General features: G+C 54.5%; 2 long non-coding RNA genes across 5 annotated transcripts in view; one reads left to right on the top strand and one right to left on the bottom strand.

The window, feature by feature from the left end:
- LOC119566157 overlaps positions 1-19,481 on the bottom strand; it is a 46,429-nt gene extending 26,948 nt beyond the window's left edge. The window contains exons 1-2 of one of the 3 annotated variants that reach the window (XR_006290287.1): positions 19,101-19,481; positions 15,357-15,466 (exon numbers count right to left, since the gene is read on the bottom strand). This is a non-coding gene — a long non-coding RNA (uncharacterized LOC119566157). Of the gene's footprint in view, positions 1-663; positions 1,858-15,356; positions 15,467-19,100 lie in introns of those variants that run through there. The other 2 variants (XR_006290288.1, XR_006290286.1) reach the window with 2 other exon arrangements.
- Positions 6,682-15,204, top strand: LOC114018747. 2 transcript variants are annotated; one of them, XR_005225278.2, is made up of 4 exons: positions 6,682-7,465; positions 7,789-7,855; positions 10,480-10,636; positions 11,268-15,204. It is a non-coding gene; the product is annotated as an uncharacterized LOC114018747 (long non-coding RNA). The 2 variants fall into 2 exon arrangements; XR_006290289.1 differs by having other exon boundaries at positions 7,793-7,855; positions 11,268-15,182.
- Positions 19,482-20,291: the final 810 nt, after the last annotated feature.

Genomic DNA, 20,291 nt, shown 5'->3' with positions numbered 1-20,291 from the left:
AAACCTTCCCCCGCCACCTCCCTAACTGCCAGCCTGTGCCCCCATACAGACAGTGCCCCGCTCCTCCCGAACCTACCCCCGCCACCCCCCTGCCAGCCTGTGTCCCCATACAGACAGCGCCCCGCTCCTCCCGAACCTGCCCCCGCCACCTCCCAAACTGCCAGCCTGTGCCCCCATACAGACAGCGCCCCGCTCCTCCCAAACCTTCCCCCGCCACCTCCCTAACTGCCAGCCTGTGCCCCCATACAGACAGTGCCCCGCTCCTCCCGAACCTACCCCCGCCACCCCCCTGCCAGCCTGTGTCCCCATACAGACAGCGCCCCGCTCCTCCCGAACCTGCCCCCGCCACCCCCCTGCCAGCCTGTGCCCCCATACAGACAGCGCCCCACTCCTCCCGAACCTGCCCCCGCCACCCCCCTGCCAGCCTGTGCCCCCATACAGACAGCGCCCCGCTCCTCCCGAACCTGCCCCCGCCACCCCCCTGCCAGCCTGTGCCCCCATACAGACAGCGCCCCGCTCCTCCCGAACCTGCCCCCGCCACCCCCCTGCCAGCCTGTGCCCCCATACAGACTGGTGGCCACTGGGGGTCGGGGGGCAGAGTACCCGGGCTGCGGTGAATGGGGAAGGTGGTTCTCCCGAAGGGGTCGAGCCTGCCTCTCTTACCCAGCTACAGCATCCACGGGGCGGGGCTCACGAGCCGCTTCTCCCGGGGCAGCGGGCGGCTGCCTTTTTTCACCTGGCTCATTTGTGCGGGTGCCTGCGGGTTCTTGTCATGATGCTGTCGAGCTGGTCAGTGCAGGGACAGGCTCGGCATCCCGGGCTAGCTGAGCTTGGTGTGAGGAAGGGGATGGAGCTACTTCTGGGCCCGAGAGTGCTCCTCGTCCACCTCCCCTTCCCCCCCCTTCCTCACTCCTGTACCGAGCTGACCAGCTAAGGGCCACCTGGAATCTCCCGCAGGGACAGGTGGTCGGGGAAACACCTTCGGGGTTTCTCCACCATGGATGCAGCGTGGGGTTGCTGTGCCTGTCCTGCGGGGCTTCGGTCTCGTGGGGTCAGACTCAGTCAATGGCACGTAGGCTTCCGGCAGCCTGCGTGTTGGCTCTCGAGGGTAACGCACTGCGCGTGCGCGTGTGTTCGAGTGTAGAGCCCACGTGCTGACATTCCGGTCCCTGCGGTGTAATCCTCACTACTGCGCCCGCCAGGGCCTTAGAGGGGTGACTCATGGCCATGGTGGAGCCGTCGGTCCACCCGCCGGAGTATCATGACCAGCAGTTATAAAGTGACGGGCCTCAACTGTGCTGCCAGCGGAGGGCGCCCCCAGATTTCGCTGGAGCCAGTTAGGGGAACTCCCGCCTTCGCTCTACTCTCGGGCCTGGTCCGCCCTGGGCAACGGACCTGAGCGAAACTGCTGCTCCCCACCGCCAGGGAGGTGGGGTCCGACAGCTCTTTTCCTCGGGGGGGGTTGACCTGGTGGCTGGTTTGCGATGAGAAACTTTCCAGACCTTTTCCCTGGGGTTGACCTGGTGGCCGGTTTGCAATGAGAAAGTTTCCAGACCTTTTCCCTGGGGCTTTTCCCTGGGGTTGACCTGGTGGCCGGTTTGGGATGAGAAACTTTCCAGACCTTTTCCCTGGGGTTGACCTGGTGGCCGGTCGGAGCCGGGCTGGATCCTGGCGGCCGGTTTGCACTCAAGAGAAAATGGCTGCCCCTTTTCACTGGGGGACCCAGGGGTGCGGGGCTGGGGGTGCAGCACCCGCAGGTGTCACTGGGAGAAGGTGGCCGGGGCTGCTGTCCGAAGCACACAACCTGCTTTCCAGCAGAGGCCCCCCCAGTCTGTGCGGCGGCCCCCCCTAGGGGGGGAGGGGCGGTTCACGCTTTAGGCCCCGGCGGCCAGTCGCGGGGCTCCGCTCCCGGCCCCGCCGCTGAGTATCGGCTGCAGGACCCGCCGCCCTGGGCTCAGACTCCGCTCCCAGCCCCGAGTGCCCCGGCTGTCGCCTGGCCCAGCCGCCCTCCCTCCGCTCCCACGCCCAGGGTCCCCCGGCTGCCCGCTGACCCCGCGCCCTGGGGGGCTCCGGCTCCGCTCCCGGCCCCTGACCCCACGGCTGCCGCCGGCGCCCTCTGCCCCGGGGCTCCGCTCCCGGCCCCGCCGCTGATTATCGGCTGCAGGACCCGCCGCCCGGGGGCTCGGGCTCCGCTCCAGGACCCCGGGCTGCCGCCTGGCCCCGCCCCCCTCCCTCAGCTCCCGCGCCCAGGGTCCCCCGGCTGCCCGCTGGGCTCTGGTTCCGGCTCCACACTGGCAGCGAGAGGGCTAGGGAGAACCTTGGGACCCGACTGCGTTCCACGGAGATGGGTGTTAAAAGACGGCGACCTACCCCAGGTCAGGGCTGACCCGGAAGGAGAGCAGCGCTCGATTTCTTTTGGTGGGAGAGAATCCTGGTTGCAGCCCTGAGCCGGCACTCGCCTGCCAGCCTGATGAGCTCCTACCAGGGGGGTCGACCGGACCCTGGGGGACCACAGAAGCTTGTTGGAGACAAGCCCTGAACAGAAGGGCGGGGTCCCAGCGAACATTCGCTGGACCAGCCTGCTTGGAGCCGTGGGATTGTTTTGGTTCCTGATTCCCTTTGGACGTTGGTGGGAAGTGGGCCTTGGCCCACCGCCACCTCACACCTCGCAGAGACATGCCGCTGGGTGAGTTGTGCCCTGGCAGGCCACAAGAAGGCACTGCCTGGGTAAGGCGGGTACTCACCAAAATACCTGTGAGTCCCCGAAACGCCGGTTGAGGCAAACGAGGAGGTAGGAAGGTGCCTGGCTCAGCATTGAGCTGTCTAATCTCTGTCTAACCCCTCTTCTTCTCAGTCAGCATGGAGGTGTCTGAGAAATGCACCTATTGATGCTGAATTCTAGGTATCCAAGTGGCTCCCCCCACTTCCCTCCCCGGCAAGTCAGACCTGGCGAACACGCCTCTTGCCGTTTCTCTATGGCTAGGGCCATAGTTTGTGGACTCTAGTGTGTCCCAGATCCCTTTTCTAAAGCACCTTATAAGCAAAAAGTATCGTTATCCCCTTTCGAGAGGCTTCCCCGAGGTCACGCACCGCCGAGTCTGAGCTAAGATCAGACCTCCCGCCTCTCCTTCGGCCACTGTGACCCCCTGATCACGGTAGCCACCGCCAGTGCCACATGCCTTGGAAGGCCTGAGGGGGAGAGCAATTCCCTAAGGCACCCCAAGGGGCTGTGGCTCGGAGTCAGGGGGTGACATTAGGAATGGGAGAACATAGGCTGAATATCAGGAATCACTTCCCAGCCAGGAGGTCTACTAGACTGGGAAATAGCCTCTTGAGTGAAGTGGTGGAAGTTTTGGCCCGAGAGTGGGCCAGGAAACAGTCCCTGGCATAAAGGCCCGTCCTGTATTGACCCGCTCCAGCACAGGGGGTGGGTACAGGGCGTACCACCCAGCCAGAGTTACCCAGCATAACTTCTTCTAGCCATATTTACCAACGCCACCCACGTTGCTCACTACACATTGCATCACACGCATCGGGGTTGGCTTGGTCAACCCAGAGGACGCAATCCCTGCACAGCACGCTCTGGCCACACACTGCCCATGCACCACCTGCTGTTCACCTTGCCTTGCATCCCAAGCTTAGCCTGTCCCTTGTAAATGGTACCCCTTATCTCAGCTAGTGCAGGCATCCTGTCTCTAGCCTGCCGAGCCAGCGACCTTCCCAATCGTGTCCACTCAGAAATGAGGCAAGTTCTTTATGCCCAGGCCTATGTCGGGACACAGCTCAGATCTGTCGCTGGAAGAGCAAGGAGAGGGTCTGATGGCCGGGGGAGAGCTGCACGCTGGGGTGAAGAGGACTATCAAATGCGTCGAGTTGTGGCCCTGTGGCTAGAGCAGCAGCTAAAGAGTCAAGAGGTCTGGTCTCTTCCCAACTCACCATGATCTTGGCAAGGTCACAGCCACTCGCCCTGCCTCAGTTTGCCCATCTGTAGAGGGGGGATAAGAGACCTACCTACCTCTCAGGGACACTGTGAGGCTTCAGTCATTCATGAATGTAAAGCACATGGAGGCTGTTGGTTGGAAGGTGATGGGCAGAGCGTTATTATTGCTTCTCTGTAAGCCCACGATTGTCCCACTCAGGAGTGATCTGCATTGGTCTGTTCCAATAAACAGCACAAGCCCAACAGTATCTGCCTGCCTCTGAAATGTGATTAAAACCAGGGGGAGGTTTTAAATATTCAGCTTCCCTCAGGAGCTCGCAGCAAGAGCTGATGTTAATTGAGAGTCTGGCACACAAATGATTATTGATTCCTTGGCTCTTTAAAACACACTAGGCTCAGGGCCCAACTTGGCAGCATCCTGTTGAACAAGGCAGACAGCTGAGGGGGAGGAGGGTCTGCTAGTAGCTCTGGGGACTGCACTGGGAGATATTTTATCCACTGCTTGTGTTCCAGAAGCTCTTGGAGGCCCTAGCCAGGGTTGGACACATTCTATGAAACAGTCCCTGCCCCAGCCATCTTACAGTCTAAACCAAGAGGAGATGGGAGAAAGGACGGATTATCATCTCCAATGTACCAAGGGCTGAAATGACTGGCCTAAGGTCACACGGAGAGTCTGTGGCAGAGTCAGAACCTGAGCTCCGAGCTCCTGCGTCCCCCTTCAGAGCCTGATCCTCTCAATACGTGGGCAATAGACTGGCATAGTGCTTGTGATCATGTCTCCGAGGGGCTGGCCTCACCTGTGACACTGGCAGACGGGGTGCCAGCTCTGGCCAGAGCCCCAAGCCAATTCACTTGTGTGTTAGTGTAGTTCAAAGGGATTGTTAAATGTGTATGAGTGTATTTGGGATTTAAACGCCATGAAAACGAGTGGGATGTTACCTGCATTGTTTTCACTTATCTGTATCCCATTATAACATAGGAGCAAACATTTACACTGTGTAGACCCTGTAACTAAATAACCCATCAGACAAGAAAGAAGCCTTGTTGAATGCAAATGAAGAACTTTAACAGAAAAGAGCTAATTTCAAAGCCAGTGGCCATTGTGTGTGATGACTGGAGGTCAGAGACTCAAGGTGCATTCCTCGTTCACCATCATCAAAGGGAAAGCCCACGTGGGTAGTGACACTATCCGCTTTTTTTCTGTGAGAAGAAGCTATAAGAATATCCTGCCTCTCTGGACTCTAACAGGGAAGTGCACTAGATACAAAGTGGAGATCCCCAGACCCAATCCGGGTATCCTGAAAAGACTTTTTGGAAACTGGCTGTTTATTTTATCACGGCCACCATTTGGAATTACACACTGTGACTCACCTGTGCATATAGTTTACCTGTTTTACCCCCTCAATAATCCTCATTTCCTTTTCTTAGCTAATAAACCTTGAGTTAGTTTACCATAGAATTGGCTGTCAGCGTTGTCTTTGGTGTAAGATCTAGAGTACCGATTGCTCTGGGGTAAGTGACTGGTCTCTTGGGTCTGGGAGCAACCTGACGCAGTGTGCATTTTTATTTAAGTGACCTTTTATCAGGAGTTCTAGTAGGGCGGTACCCTCCAGTACGCAGTACGGCAAGAGTTTTTAGTGGGTACGGGGTACCGGAAAGACTTGGGGCTAGGCCCCTCTCCGGAGCAGGGTAGGGGGGGCTGCACTCTGCTCCTTGAAGGAGCAGAACACAGCTAGGGAGGGCATTCATTCTTTAAATGGCTTTATGAGCACAATACATATGCTAACAAACTTAGACAAAGGCTTTGTTTAAGTTTGCTAGCATATGTATTGTGCTGTTAAGTTGGTCAGGAGTCCTCAAGAGGGGAGGGGTGGGGTGGACAGAAGGTGTTTAAATAGTGGTTTTGATTCTGTTTCTCCCCATTGGTCTGAATTATCCGTGACACCCATACTGCATCACATCCAGTCCAAATCAGCAGAGGAATGCCTCTGCCTGCACTGACCAGCAGATGTTTGGATTCTGATGTCAGCCCAGTTCTGCAGCCCAACAGGAATCAGGTGTTGTCCCCAGTGTACACAGAATTCTTCTTTGCAGCCAAACTAGTCTAACATGCATTTTGTGAACTGGAACTGGAGCAGCAAAACAAATGCCTCCTTTTCCAGCTTTGTGGGTGAGAGAACTATAAGTGAAGATGATAATGCTGGACACTGAGGGCCTTAAACCGGCTGCCTCAGGAATCTGCCAAGAACTTTGCTGAAAATATGTCCCTCAACGGAGCTAAGACGTATCACACATCTGCCCACCTTTACGTGACTGACACTCCTTCTGATCTGAGAGCCCAGGCATTGGCAGTTTCATCCAGAACAATTTACAAACTTGGAACCTTACACTGTAAACCCTTCATCATTTGATCAATCCCATGGAAGACAATGGGACTATCTGCATGACTATGGACCACTTTTGTGGACTGGTAAGCGTTTCAGGAGTCTGTTCCTATAAAGGAAGTTGAATCCCCCATTGAAATGCAGTGTTTGGGTACAGTACCATAAAGCAGTTTAGGATACAGTTCTCCTTAAAATTTGTCTTTTAAGAAGTCAGACATATACTGAAATGGCTCCTCACCCAGCTCCCATATTCCATATAAACAGACTGAAATACTACATATGTGGGAGGAAAGTGAGTTGTTAAGCATGTTGATGTTTGTATATACAAAGGGAGGTGTCGGAGGGGATGGAGAGAGTGTGGGGGCCCCAGGTTGGGGTAGGGTGGGAGGAGTCACAGGGAGGGTCACATGGGGAGGTCACGTGCTCCCCCTTGTGTCCCTCCCATGAGTGCAGTACCGGCAAGAAATGATTTCTACTTGCACCACTGCCTTTTATCACAATGTCCGGTTTGTCGGGGTGGCAAGATAGACTGGAGAGTCCTAGAGGACTGTCTGTGACTCCAGGGTAAGACAGGTAGAGGGATCCAGGTGTTCACATTTGTCACTGGCTTGGTGAAATCTAACTTTAGAACTCACCACCAGCTTGGGGGATCTGTCTTTTTCTGGAAGCCTGGCCTGAGGTTGTGAGTCACTCCAGACAGCGGGACATGTCTCCTCCTGTGGACTGGCCTCAGCGACTATAAACGCCTGTTGCATTAGCCAGGTAGTTTGGGGGGTTGTGAGGATTTTTTTCTATCTTTAAATTCTGTAGTACAGGACTCATAAGCAACCCTACAACAACAGCAACGCAGTGTGCAGAACCCAGCATGCAGGAGTGACCCTACGATAACAAACCAGTGTGCAAAGCCCAGTGCTTGGAGAGACCCTTCAATAACAAAGAACGTACATCTCAGCGCTGGTGAGTGACCCCGCGAGAACAAAGCGGCGTGCAGAGCCCAGCGCTGGTGAGTGACCCCGTGAGAACAAAGCGGCGTGCAGAGCCCAGCGCTGGTGAGTGACCCCGCGAGAACAAAGCGGCGTGCAGAGCCCAGCGCTGGTGAGTGACCCCGCGAGAACAAAGCGGCGTGCAGAGCCCAGCGCTGGTGAGTCATGCGACAGCTCAGCTTGTCTCTCAGGTTTCTAGTTCACACAGTGCTTGCTGTTACTGACACGAGCACCTCCTACTTTACACCAAACAAACGCATTTTAGTTTTTACTATAACAGCAAAGTCTCCTGCTCTCATAACCCCAATTCTCAGCCTTTGGGTATATTTTACACTTGGAAGGGGAGGGGGGGCGCTATTGCATGTATTAACATTCTTGCAGGGTTTAAATAGATGCCAGGGAATGGAATGCAGCTGCAAGCTATTAGCAATGGCATAGATTTGTGTATGCACTAACTGATTCTGTTTTTGTTTTCTGGAAGGCAGCCCCCCTGCAATGGGAACTTCCTTTCAGATGGATGAGCTCTGATTTCTAACAACTTGTAAATGGTATGTTCCATAATGTCTCCGGTCGTTTTGTTCCCCTTGCTGTTTCTCATAATATCTTGAAAGCTTGACAGCAAAATCGGCTTCCTTATTGTCATTATCCTTCGCTGTCCTGCCCGCAGAGACTTACTAGAGCAGGATGCTCAAATCTCTTGTACCGTGCGCCACACGTGAGAATGGAGCGGTGCAAACTCTTGTTACTGTGTGGTCTCGTGGCGCGAGTCCTGAACCGTGCACCTTGGTACGTTATTGCAGGTTTGCTCAGCGACAGTGGGCCGCACACGGCGGTTTGTTATTGTAGGCTAGCTTACGTGTGCGGGACTGTGTGCACCAATCTGTTGTTGTCGGGTAGTGTCATGGGGTGACTTGGCCCCTTTCAGGGGCCTCCATCCATCTACAGGAAGGGATGGGGGAATTAGACTTGGCTGGGGCTCATGAGGGAATCCCGGCTGGGAACTGACGCTTGTGGACCATCTGGAGTGCTTGATCCACCTGGTCTGTACCATCTGGGGAGGGGGTGGTCAGGTGGAAGAGGGGATTTAGGAAATGGATGGAAGTGGAGGCAGTCAAGGTAAGAAGGCCCAGGAGTGAGGGAGTGTGGCGTCCTTACCTGGGAGATGAGGTCAGAGCAGACCCTGTCACGCTGTCCTGCAGGGGCACAAGAGCATGAGAACCGACCTTGGGGAGACTGTTAGGAAGCAGAGCACAAACCCAACTGCTGGTCAGCTCAGTACTTAGATTTCCAACTAGTTATCCATGTAAATGCCTCAGGCACCATAACAGCGAACGGTCTGGGCACAGACATCCCCTTGGGTGCACTGATCTCTCTTGTCCCCATGGGGAGCCTGCCTTTGTGACAGCTGGTCCCTTACAGCAAGAATCACAGCAACATCCAGGTTACTCCCGGTCCCAAAGGAATGGTCAGTTGCACTGTAGATCTCATACCCACGACAATGCTTGCAGCCAATCCTATGATAAACTATATACAGATTTATTAAAACGGAAAGAGTCATTTACAAGGTTAAAGCAAGTAAACATAGATACACTAATGAGTTCAATCTTAAATTTAAAAAGATAATACAAAGCTTCTATGATAAGCAAGTTTGTATGTCTTTTAGGGCTAACTCAGGCTACACATTGGGCTTCTCTTGCTTATGCCTAGAAACCTTGCCACTCCAGAGTCCAGGCATCATAGAGATCCAGTTCCTTCTTGTTAAGGGTTTTTATTCCCTTCCCCCCATGTGCTCTGAGCTGAGAACTCAGCTGATGGGAGGAATCCACTTGCACAACTCATCTCCACAGAGGGAGGGCAGAACAGCCAATGTCTTTTGTCCTCTTTAATGTCCCACAATGGTCTGTCTGGTGTCAATGCGCCTTCCCTGTTGGGCAGGACGTAACACCTTCTGCTGGAGACCAGCACTTCACACCAGTTACTGTCTCTCTCCTGTCTGATGATTTACACGGTCACAGAGGCTCACAATACAACCGCTCAAATAGTACCTTACAATGTGGAATACAGATGTTATATCAGACTAATGCAGAGAGCAACTCACAAGTATTCAGTAAAGTCCCAGCACTAAACACCTTCTTATAATCCTAATCCCCGTTTTAACAATACTAACGTACAGCTGAGCCAGACTGATTTCAGCCATGTATTTGTCAGTGTTCAGCTGAGACATGGGGACCTTGGCATGAGCTGGTCTGCTAGCGTCACAGACCCTATCCAGAAGTACTGAGAAAGGAAGCTGCAGGGGATACGATCAATGCCTGGAATGGGCCCATAACTCAAAGGAAGCAGTCTCTGTGAGTTAGGGACCAGAGGAAAGGACAGCAACCAGATTTAAGGGGAGCAGTTGGTGTCCCAGGAATGAGAGGTCCTGAGGAAAGGACGAAGAGCATGGCAGAGGAGGAGGAGATCTTAAACACAGCAGCAGAGAAACAGGTCTGGTGGTAGCCAAATTCTGGAGGGAAGATCTAACGGGGCAGCAAAGTGGCTGGGATTTCCTACATTGGCTTGAACACTGGTGCAGGACATCGCGATAGACTGGAAGGAGGACACTGTCACTCAGGAAGGGTCGGATGTTAGGGGACTCTCGCCAGAGGGCCAGGTCCCAGTGGCAGTATAATAGAAGGTTAAACTGGACTATACGTTCAGCTGCTCAGTGTTGACATGTGTAACATGCCTTATCAGCGCACAACAGCCACTCCTGGCAGTACATTACATGACCATACAGAGAACACGTCCCCGGTGTGTCCCTCTGGGAAGGAAGCCCGGGAGCCAGTCCACATCTGGTACAAGTGCCTGATCAGCAACCTGCCCTGTACCAGCCATACATGACAGGCAGGAGCCAGTCTAGAAAGCCACAAGAGGGCGCTCTGGGGCGGGGCAATATAGCACAGGGAGGGGGTGTGCGTTGGGCCGCATGCACATCTTGTAGGGCCCAGATTCGCCATTTCTTTTTGAAGAAAAAGCATTGTTCCCTGTTAGGTTGGGCAGCGGGAACGGAGACATCGCTCCTACAGATCCCGCAGCTGGGTGGAAGAAAACTGGGTTGAGCCTCCCGACCCTGACCAGCGTCTCTTTCCCTGCCCGCTTTATCCCTCCTACCACTTGTTTTCCACACCAGGTCCTGCCATCGCAGCGAGAACGCCCACGCGTCCCATGGCATCGGCAGGAAACACACTAGCACGTGATGTGGCTGTTTGCCTGCTTGGAACTGGGCTGAGAACCTCCCCCGTCCCCAGCACCAGCCAGGGCCCTGTGTTGCTTCTTTATCGCAGCAGGTGAATGCTGACGTCCCTGGAAACAAGGGGGCTAGTCGATCTGATTTTCTTACTCCCCCACCCTTTCTGGTTCGTTGGCGTAGGGTTGGCAATGAGTGCTTGGCTGCAGGGCTCCCTCTCTTTGCCTACGTCGGGTCCACACCCACACATGCTTTCTACCTCACACCTACGTGTCCGCTGCTATTTCCTATCCCCTCCCTCCTGCTCCCGACTTTTGTTCCTGTCCTTCTCCCGCGCTCAGCGTCCCGCCTGCTGTCCTGCAGCCCCGAACGCTGCTCTCCTGTCCTTCGAAGCCCTTCTTGGTATCCCCCTCCCTAATGGCTGCCCTGTGTCTTATCTAACGTAGATGGGCTTTTCGGAGCTGGGGGAGGTGCCTTTACGTTTCTGACACACCATGTGGGGAAAGATTTGTGTGACGATCATGCTAAGAATTGATGGAATAACAATGACCATAGAATCCCTCCTCTGAAATGTGCTGGTTTTGGCGTTAAAATATTTCACTGCCCAAAGCCCTCACCTGGGACCCCGACCTTCTCCCAGGCGACTTTATGGCCGTTTGGCACAGGAACGAGGTGATCTTTCTCCTGGCCGGTTGTTACTGACACATTGTATTTGTCTCTCTGTGCTTCAGGGCCTGTCAGCTCATGTGACTGTCCAGAACCCCTGCAGGTGCTGGAAGTAATTATGACCACGGATGAAACCTATCCACTTTCCAGAGACCCATCAGCTTGGTTGGTGAGAGCATCCCAGGGTAGCTCTGGTAATTCAATCAGAGTCTGTAATTCGCTAATGGGCAGGATCGATTCTGGGCCGCAGCCGAAAGGGGCTTTGTTTCCATCGCCCCAGCCCTTTGCCAGCTGGCAAGCTGCTGCCAGTTGAGAATGACAGAACTTCACCCCTGGCATATTCCTCTGTGGCAGAGCAGAGCGCGCCTTGCTGGAGCCTGTCTGGACCATATTCCCCAGGGCCGGGCCAGGATCCTTCCATACAATCCAGGCTCCAGGCCTTTGTCCAGCCTTAAGCGTCCCAAGCGATGGGGGACTATTCCACAATCTAGCACAGAGGACCCCAAACTGTGGGGTGGGCCCCCCTGGGGGGGGCATGGAGAAACATTCGGAGGGCACGACGGGGTCTGGGACAGCCTCCACAAGGGGTGTGGAGGGAGCGCCACCCAGCCCCGCTCTGCTCCCAGCTCTGCTCTGGCCCCATCCGCGGCTCCCGGTCCCATGCCCGGCCCCATAGCCTCAGCCCCGGACCACAGCCCAACTGTAGCTCTGCACCAGGCCCTGGCCCCGGCCCCAGTCCAGCCCCCAGTCTCAGCCTCTGGCCGCAGCTCCATTCCCAGCCCCAGTCTCAGCCCTCTTACCCCTGTCTGTGTCTCAGGGGGCTGGGGGGAGGAAGAGGGTATTGAGAGGGGTAAGGGGGGCCATGACCCTAAAAAGTTTGGGAACCACTGGTTTACCAGATTTCACTGTCCGAAATCAAAGATGCTGTAGGCGCACTTCAGCCTCTTTAGCAGATCACTTTTCTCTGAGGTGTCTGGAGCACACGAGCCCTGAAGAAACATGTCCTTGAGGGCAGTGGCCTTAACGGGGAGGGCTGGGATTGAGGCATGTTTCCATGGGGACAGTTGTGATAATTGGACTGACAAATTGACCCTAATGGTGAGCTCAGTTGTAAAAAGTCTATGAAAGTTCACGAGATGTCACCATAACCTATAAAGGCAAGTGTTGATGGACAGTAGGGCCAGTAGTGTTCAGTAATGTGCGTTATAAGCAGGTGCACAAGAACTGGCCAGAGAGACTGGATTAGCCCAGATCAAAGAGAGACCACATTGTGATAACTCAAGGACAGTGGTGTTGAAACCATGCTGGGTAAAAAGAGAAGCTATGGACCTGGAAATGAATAGACCAGCATTGATGTGTCGGATATTAGGCTTCACTGGTGGACAAAATAATGAGGGGCCAGGCTGTTCCACCCACCGTTCCCTTTGTGAGTCCTTCAAGAAAGAGACTTTGGGGAGAGATTAGGGAAGAACAGATGGAGGCTACTGGAGTGAGTGTCACCATCATGGCTGCCACCCCCACTGTCTCCTGGGACCCTGGGCCTTTGTCCTCCTGATCCGGAGGGATGTCCTGGCCAGACCGAGCCAGAGATAGGGACCCAGATGATATCACCACCTCTGCTGACTCCAGCTGAAACCCAGCCACCACCTGGGATGAAACGGGATCTGACTTTAACAACAGCTCCAATCCATCTCAACTCACTTCTCTTTCCCCTCAAGGATGGTTATTAGCATCTTTGGTAAGTACTAAGAGACTGTCAGTCAAGGGGCTTTTTCCTTCTGAAAACTCTCTCCAGCTAAAGGCAAATGGAGCAAGGGATGGTGTTAAAATCAAAGCCTGACTCAGTACTTTCCATTTCAAATGCTTTCTCTGGTTTTCTTTCTTTTCTGTATAATAAAAGGGCAGAAGGATTTTTAGTAATGTGTTTGCCCTGCTCTGAAGCAGGCTGAAGTCTGTGTACCAAACCTCAGACCTTATTTACCACTGTTTAATGTTGGACAGGGACTGGGTTATATTAACAGCTTTGGCTCATTTAATCCATCTAAATAAATACAACAGGGCCCTCCGCTGAGATAGTCTTGATATGGCCAGCCTTGGCTGAGGTGCCCTTACCCAAGGAGGTCTTAAAGGAAGACCTTTCACGGACAGGTCAGTGAAGAAAATGTACAATAAAGCCAACTTTAAGTATTCTCCATATGAAAAATGCTGGCACAGTTTCCTTCCAAAACGCACATTCGTCCTGCTGGAATAAACCCAGAAAAAGAAGCACAACCAAGTTTGTGCCAAATTTCCTTCACAAAAGTCTCCAGTGGGCCAAAACCAAGCCCGGGGAAGTGAAGCCCCAAAGGAATTCTGTTTGAGAACATTGCGAGCAAGTGAAAATGTGACTCAGAATGGAACGGGCATCTCCTGCTTAGCCGTAGTGCAGTGGTCCCCAAACTTTTCACGGTTGTGCCCCCCCCTCAACCCTCTGTGCACCTCCCCCCTCGGGGCTGGGACCGTAGCTCTGGGGGGGAAGGGTGTGCAGACAGTGGTAGGGGGGCTGAGGCTGGGGCTGCAGCTGGGGCGGGTCTGGGACCGGACCAGAGCTGGAAACCGAGCTGCAGCCAGGGGCTGGAGCGCGGAGCGGAGCTGCATTTGGGGGCGGGGCCGGAGCAGAGCTGGGGGCGGAGGGGGGCTGGGTGACACTCACTCCCCACGGGTGCTGGCAAGGCCCCACCACACCCCACTGAACATTCCCCTGCACCCCCCCAGGGAGGCGCACCCCACAATTTGGGGACCACTGCCGGAGCGTTAGCACCAAGGAGTTGTGTTGATGCAGCGACCATGCTCCGGGGAGGGACACTAGGAGTTTACTCCCTATGTTGGCCTCAAGACGTTGATAGTGTTTGTCTAATTCTGTAAAACTGGCCTGTTTCCAGGTTTGCTCAGGGAGTGAGGGGCAAGGTGAGCCGCCAATTAACTGTGCAGATGCCATATACTGCGCGTGCTGATCACCCCTCCCCGCTCCTCTGCTATGGAGCATCCAGGCTGCGCGGGGCATCTGGCACCTGTTGAACACCGTGCTGTCTGAGGATGGCTTGATCAAGCAATCCCACCGTCCCATGTGCTCTGTTGGGATGGCAAGCTGGCCCGCGCCGTTCCGCTCAGTGGCACTGTTTCACACGGGGGGGCAGTTTTACAAAGTGTCCTTTAAAATAAGATCTCGCTCATTCTCCGTTTGCCCAGACATGGCCTCCCTCCCCCAAACCTCCTGCACACCATCTTTCGAATTTTATTGTGTTGCCTTTTTAATATTATTGTTACAACCTCTTTCACCCCCACCACCAACCCCCATCACCATGGTACCCCGGCATCTCAAAAGGCTGAAACGGAGACATTCAAAACCTCAGTAAGAAACCAAACATCATGACCCTCTGCAGGCCTCATCCTATCCTTAACGCTAGGAAACCAGGGGCACGTCTACACTGCAATAAGAGACCCACAGGGGGAGGGTCTCAGAGCCTGGGCCCAGCCTGAGCCTGAACATTTACGCTGCTATTTTAACCCCCAGAGCCCGAGCCCACTGACCCGGGCTGAGTCTTAGTTCTGCAGGTTTTTTAGTGCAATGTAGATGTACCCTGGAAGTCCAGGTTTCCCTTTCTGGCTTAGAGACTCAGCTTAACCCGCTTCAAGCACTCTGACCAGGTGACCCCCACCACCTAGTCCAGTGGCCCAGCTAGCTGGCTCATCCGTGATCCTGTCTAAGACCTGGGACTTGCCTCCAGTGTTAACGTTTACAGGGGAAGGAGACTGTTGCATCTCAAACAGGGAGCAGAGGTTTAGCTGAGCACGATAATGAGCAGCCAAGTATGGTGATGAACAAAAACTAAATGACTCCTCCCCATTCTAGATAACCTCACAGTAGATCCAGTGTCAGCTTTTCCCAGACTGGAGAGAAGGTGACTATTTCAGCCAACACAGTCATCATTATTCATAAACAACATGATCTAAACTCTGTCCATTCAAATGTGTTTCACTGTGTCTGTGTGTTCTGAACTACGAGGGCCCAACCCTGCCCCACATCACTGGCATTACATCCCTGGGCAATCACGTGTGTTTAGAAACATGCTAGCCAATAAGAGCAATATTCTACCTTTCTATATCCCCCTTACCTCAAGGCATTTCACAAACACACCTCCCTGTGGGACAATCACCTCTGCTTCAACAGTTTGCAGAGTTCACGGACATGTCAGTCCATGGCCCGAAAAAAATTGCAAGACACCTGCAAAGCAAAGGCCAGTATTAGACATGACGGAAGGAACTGGCACGGACCTCTAGGGACCTGGAAGCGCAGTGCCCCCTGCTCCTGGGAAAGGCAAGGGTGCGGGGATTCCTACCAGGGCATTCTCAAAGGACAGTGCACAACTGGTTCCACCTTTCCTATCGGCCTCTGGCAAGTAGCAACCTCAGCCCTGGGCTCCTGTTTTGTTGATGGAAGAGAAAAAGACCCTCACCCCCCCCCCCCCCAAAAGACTCTCTGGTACTTTTGGAATGTGGGAGGGGTAGGAAACAGACACGGGGTAAAAGAGGTTTGATAGTCTACCCTGTACCCTATCCCTCCTCTGCCTCTGTTTTCAGCTCCTCCACCCCGCGCGAACAGCTGAAGTGCTCCTTACTGCTGATCACAGCTTTAGCCCAAGCAGCCGCTAAGTGCAACTGACAGGATTCTTGACTGTTCCCTGGGGCTCACCGCTGCAGTGTAACTGCCCAGTCTCTTGCTCCTTCCGCACTGCCGCGCCTTGGGAGAGAGACAAGCAGCAGCCTTGCAGACACAGAACGACTACGCAGCACTAGTTCATACTCCGTGGGTTTTCTTTGTCATCACAATGAGATGAACATCAGTTTCTACATAACGAATGTGTAAGGCCAGCGGTTCTCAAATGCGGTCACCAGGGGCTTTTCTTGCGGCCACAGCCTCATGGACTGTTATGGGGGGCGGGGGCAAAATAGCAGCCCCTTCCTGTTCCTCCTGGATGCCCGGCCTTGGTGTCGATTGCTGGGGCCACCAGCATTGATTGGGCCCTGCTCCTCCTGTGGAGATACCTGGGGCACAATGCTGGAGGACCAGGCAGCTGGTGAGTTTCCCACTTTCCCAGGCTTTGGGCTTCAGCCCTGGGGTGGCGGGGCAGCAGGCTCTGGCCACAGGGCTTCGGGCTCCAGCCCTCCACTGCCTCCCGCCGGCGCCTCCCAGGACTCCTCCCCCCCACGCCATCTAGGGCTTAATTTGTCCCCAGGCTTGTTGCCAGGGCTGAGTAAGTCTGCTATGAATAGTGATACTTCTATGTTTGTTAATATCACTTTTCACAGCAGACTTATTAGCTAGTAATACATAAATTACAATGATTTGGCCGTGTATAATTATTTGTTTTTCCTAAAGCTAAATTAAGTATTTTAGGAAAAAGCGTGAGAGCGGCCACCAGCAAGAGTTGGTGGCCGCACTGTGAGGCCACCAAAAAATTTGTTCTGAGAACCCCTATATCTAGGCCCTCTATTTGACACTTTGGCAAGAAGAAAATTTTCCCTAGAGAGTAAACTGATGGTGTCAGGAATGTCAGCTGCATCAGTCTCCTCTTCACGTCAGTCTAAGTTTGAGAAAATAGTCACAAGAAGGTGCCAACTCCTCATTTCACATACAGCGTTACGTTGAATGCACCCAAAGCTACGGACACTGGTAGAGCCCTGCGCAGATACCAAATCTGGATCTGCATCTGATCCGCAAACATGGGCCGCGAGGATCTGCAGATTTGCAGGGCTCTAGCCATGGGGATGCTGCAGAGCTGAAGACACAGACCCTGCAGCCTTGTGTGGCAGCAGGAGCGGACACGGGGCAGGGAGCCAAGATTCTTCAGCTCTAGGTACGGCTCTGTCCAACTTCTTATGCCCTGCCCATCACATAGGACGTGCCAGACTGGATCAGACTTGTGGTCGATATAATCCAGTATCCTGTCTCTGACAGTGGCTAGAACTAGCTGCTTCAGAGGAAGGTTCAAGAAACCCTTCAGCAGGCAGATTATGCCAATTTCCCCCTCCCCCATGAAGGTTTCCCTCCTAATCCCTAACAGTGAGAGATCAGCTTAAAGCCCTGAAACAGGAGCATTAACTATTATCGCTCTGCATTTTCTTCTTATCCATATAAATGTCCAGTCCCTTTTTGTTGCTACATTTTCAGCCTCAACAGCACCCAGTAGCAATGGGTTCCACAGGCTAATTATTCACCATGTGAAAATGTGTTTCCTTTGATCAGTTTTGAATTTCCAGCCTTTTCACTTCAATGAATGTCCCTTTGTTCTTGTGTTATGAGACAGAGAACAGACGCTCCCAATCTACCTCCACTGGACCATACAGACTTTTGTCCCCTCTCTTTCACCATCTTTCTCGAGTAAACAAGACCAGGCTCTTCAGTCTTTCCTCATGTGAGGTTTTGTTGTTTTTTTCCCCCCAGCCCCTTGATTCTTGTATGAACTCCCCATCAGTGATCCCACTGATAGGAGTCCTGTCACTGGCTTGTTAGGTATCCTCAAGCAAGTCATGTCATCACTTTGTGCCTCGCTTTCCCACTCTGTTAAATGGGGATATCAATTCTGACCTACTCCATCGGGTGAGGTGTGTAGTTTTCTGAGTAGACAAGAGTGGACAGCTATTGGTCTGCGTGAAGTGGGGGAGTACTGTTAATATTGGCCCAGTTTTATTATTTTGTACAGTAATTAGCTGAATGTGCATCTAGACTCATTGATTTTAGGGCCAGAAGGGACCACTATGATCTAGTCTGACCTCCTGCATAACAAAGGCTAGCGGAGTACTGTTCAAGGGCTCTGTTTTTCATTTCCAGCATCTGGCCTGTAGGCATCTGATACATGAGGAAGTATCATTTCTCCCCCTGTTCCTCTCTCTGTCTGTCTCTCACACACACACACCCCCAGCTCCAGAAGGGAGAATTGCTGTCTTGCCCTTCCTGAGGCTGCTGCATGGTGGGTTGTCTGCTACTCTACCCTTCCCCCAGGCTCCCTATTTTGGGCAGCTCCTCCCTCCCACACAGCTCCAATCCTAGCCTCTGCAGGAGCTCAGAGCTGTGCTAAGCACGATATTGACATGTGTGGCTGTGAAACTGACAAGAACATTAAGTTCCCAAAGGCTGCAGGGAAAATCACTAGGGTCTTCCCCACTAAGGGCACCACTTTCAAAGGCACTGAGCACCCACCAATTCCACTGGAGCTCAGCGCCCTGGAAAAGTAGAGCTATTTTAAAAAAAAGAATAAAAGCTTAGATTCTACAGGAACTAAGGGTTCATGCCCCGGACTCACCAGTAAGGTAGCAGCATTTGAGTGCTGATAGAATTGTCTAAATGCCATAGAACCCCTTTCTACACAGACTCTGCTGTGGGCCATGTCTACTACCAATCCCACTGGCTTCAAAACCAGCGTTCCCTGTATCTCAGGTACCTAAATGATCCAGAATTCCTACTCATTTCCATTTAACCCTCTCTCATCACACCCTCGCCCAAGCTCTTCTACAGCCAGGCTACCAAGAAAAACACCATCAGACCTTAATACCCAGTAATATATAGGGGGAGAGCTCACCACGCGCCCCAGCTGCATTGCTCCTTCCCTGGCACACTAGTTATTGTCCCAGCAGCTCAACAGACATTTCCCTGGTAGGGCTATATTCATTGTGGGGAGAGAGGCTCCCAGCCAAGCCAGGCTCAGCACAGCTCCGGCTGAATCAATGAGTTCCAGCCCAGCGGCTGCCTGCAGAACCCACAAGGAGCAGGTAACCTACAGAGACAAGAGACCCACTAGAGACAGGGGAGATTAGCCAGCTAAAGAGCAGGGCTGGCGCTCACACTTCTGCATTCTTACCGGAGGCTGCAGCATGAACTTTGCTTTTCCACTCTCCAGCTGCCTCTACCACGCTGAAAAGCCTCCCCAGCAACCAGGCAGGGAACCCGCAGCAGACAGACAGACCCTGCCTTGGCGAGAGAGTTTCTCTTGGTGTCACAGAGGAAACTCCCCTCCCCGCAGATGCCCAGGGAAGGGAAGGGAAGAGGGGGTGAGGAACGAACAAGGGTGGGAAGGAAGGAGGGGCGGGGAAGGGAAGAATTGAGCGGAGCAGGCAAGGAAGGGGAGAAGGAGAGGGAGGGGGAGCAGACGAGAGGAGTCGGGGCAGAGCAGGGGGGAGCTGAGGCAGGAAACAACTAGGGGGAAGCAGGGCGTGGGAGGGGAGCTGGGGGACTGGGACGAGGCAGGAAGGGGGCTGGGGCAGGTGCGGGAAGTGGGGCAAGAGCAGGGCTAGGGGAGCAGGGGGACTGGGGTGGGGCAGGTGAGGCTGGGGCAGCGGGGACGGGCTGGGGCAGCTGGGGACAGGAAGGGGTGGGGCAGGTGGCAGCAGCAAGGGGGTGTGGCGGGAGGGGACTGGGGTAGCTGGGGAGGACTGAAGGGGGCAGGAAGGGATCGGGGTGGAAGGGAGGCAGGGTAGATGGGAGCAGGGGACCAGGACAGGTGAGGGGGGATGGGGAGGCGGGAACTGACTGGAGCAGGCGGGGGAGAGCGGGAAGGGGGAGCGAGAAGGGGCCCGAGGCCGGCGGGGTAGATGAGAGGGAAGCGGCGGGGCCGAAACCGGTGGGGGCGGGGCCGGCGGGGCACATGAGGGGGAAGGTGGGGGGTCGAGAAGGGACCGGGGCTCATGAGGGGGCGGGGCCGACGGGCGGCGGGGCACATGAGGGGGAAGGTGGGGGTCGAGAAGGGACCGGAGCAGGTGAGGGGGAAGGGGCGGGGCCGGGGGCGGGCGGGGCCGGGGCCGGGCGCGGGGCTCCGGGCTCCTCCCCCCGGACTCACCGCTCCCCGGCGCGCTCAGCCCCGCTGCGCTGCCCACAGCCCCGCGCGACCCGCTCCCGGACACGCCCCCGCCGGCTCCCATTGGCCCGATCTCCTCAATCGACTGGCAGCAGGGGCCAAAAGCCTGAACCGCCCTCCCCCGCTAGGGGAAGTCTCTGCTGGAAAGCAGGTTCTGTGCTTCCGACGGCAGCCCCGGCACCTTCTCCCAGTGACACC

This window comes from Chelonia mydas, chromosome 4, assembly GCF_015237465.2.
Source record: "Chelonia mydas isolate rCheMyd1 chromosome 4, rCheMyd1.pri.v2, whole genome shotgun sequence".
Classification (NCBI taxonomy): Eukaryota; Metazoa; Chordata; order Testudines; family Cheloniidae; genus Chelonia; species Chelonia mydas.
The sequence above is the reverse complement of the archived record's forward strand: the minus strand, read 5'-3'. Positions and strand labels throughout refer to the sequence as shown.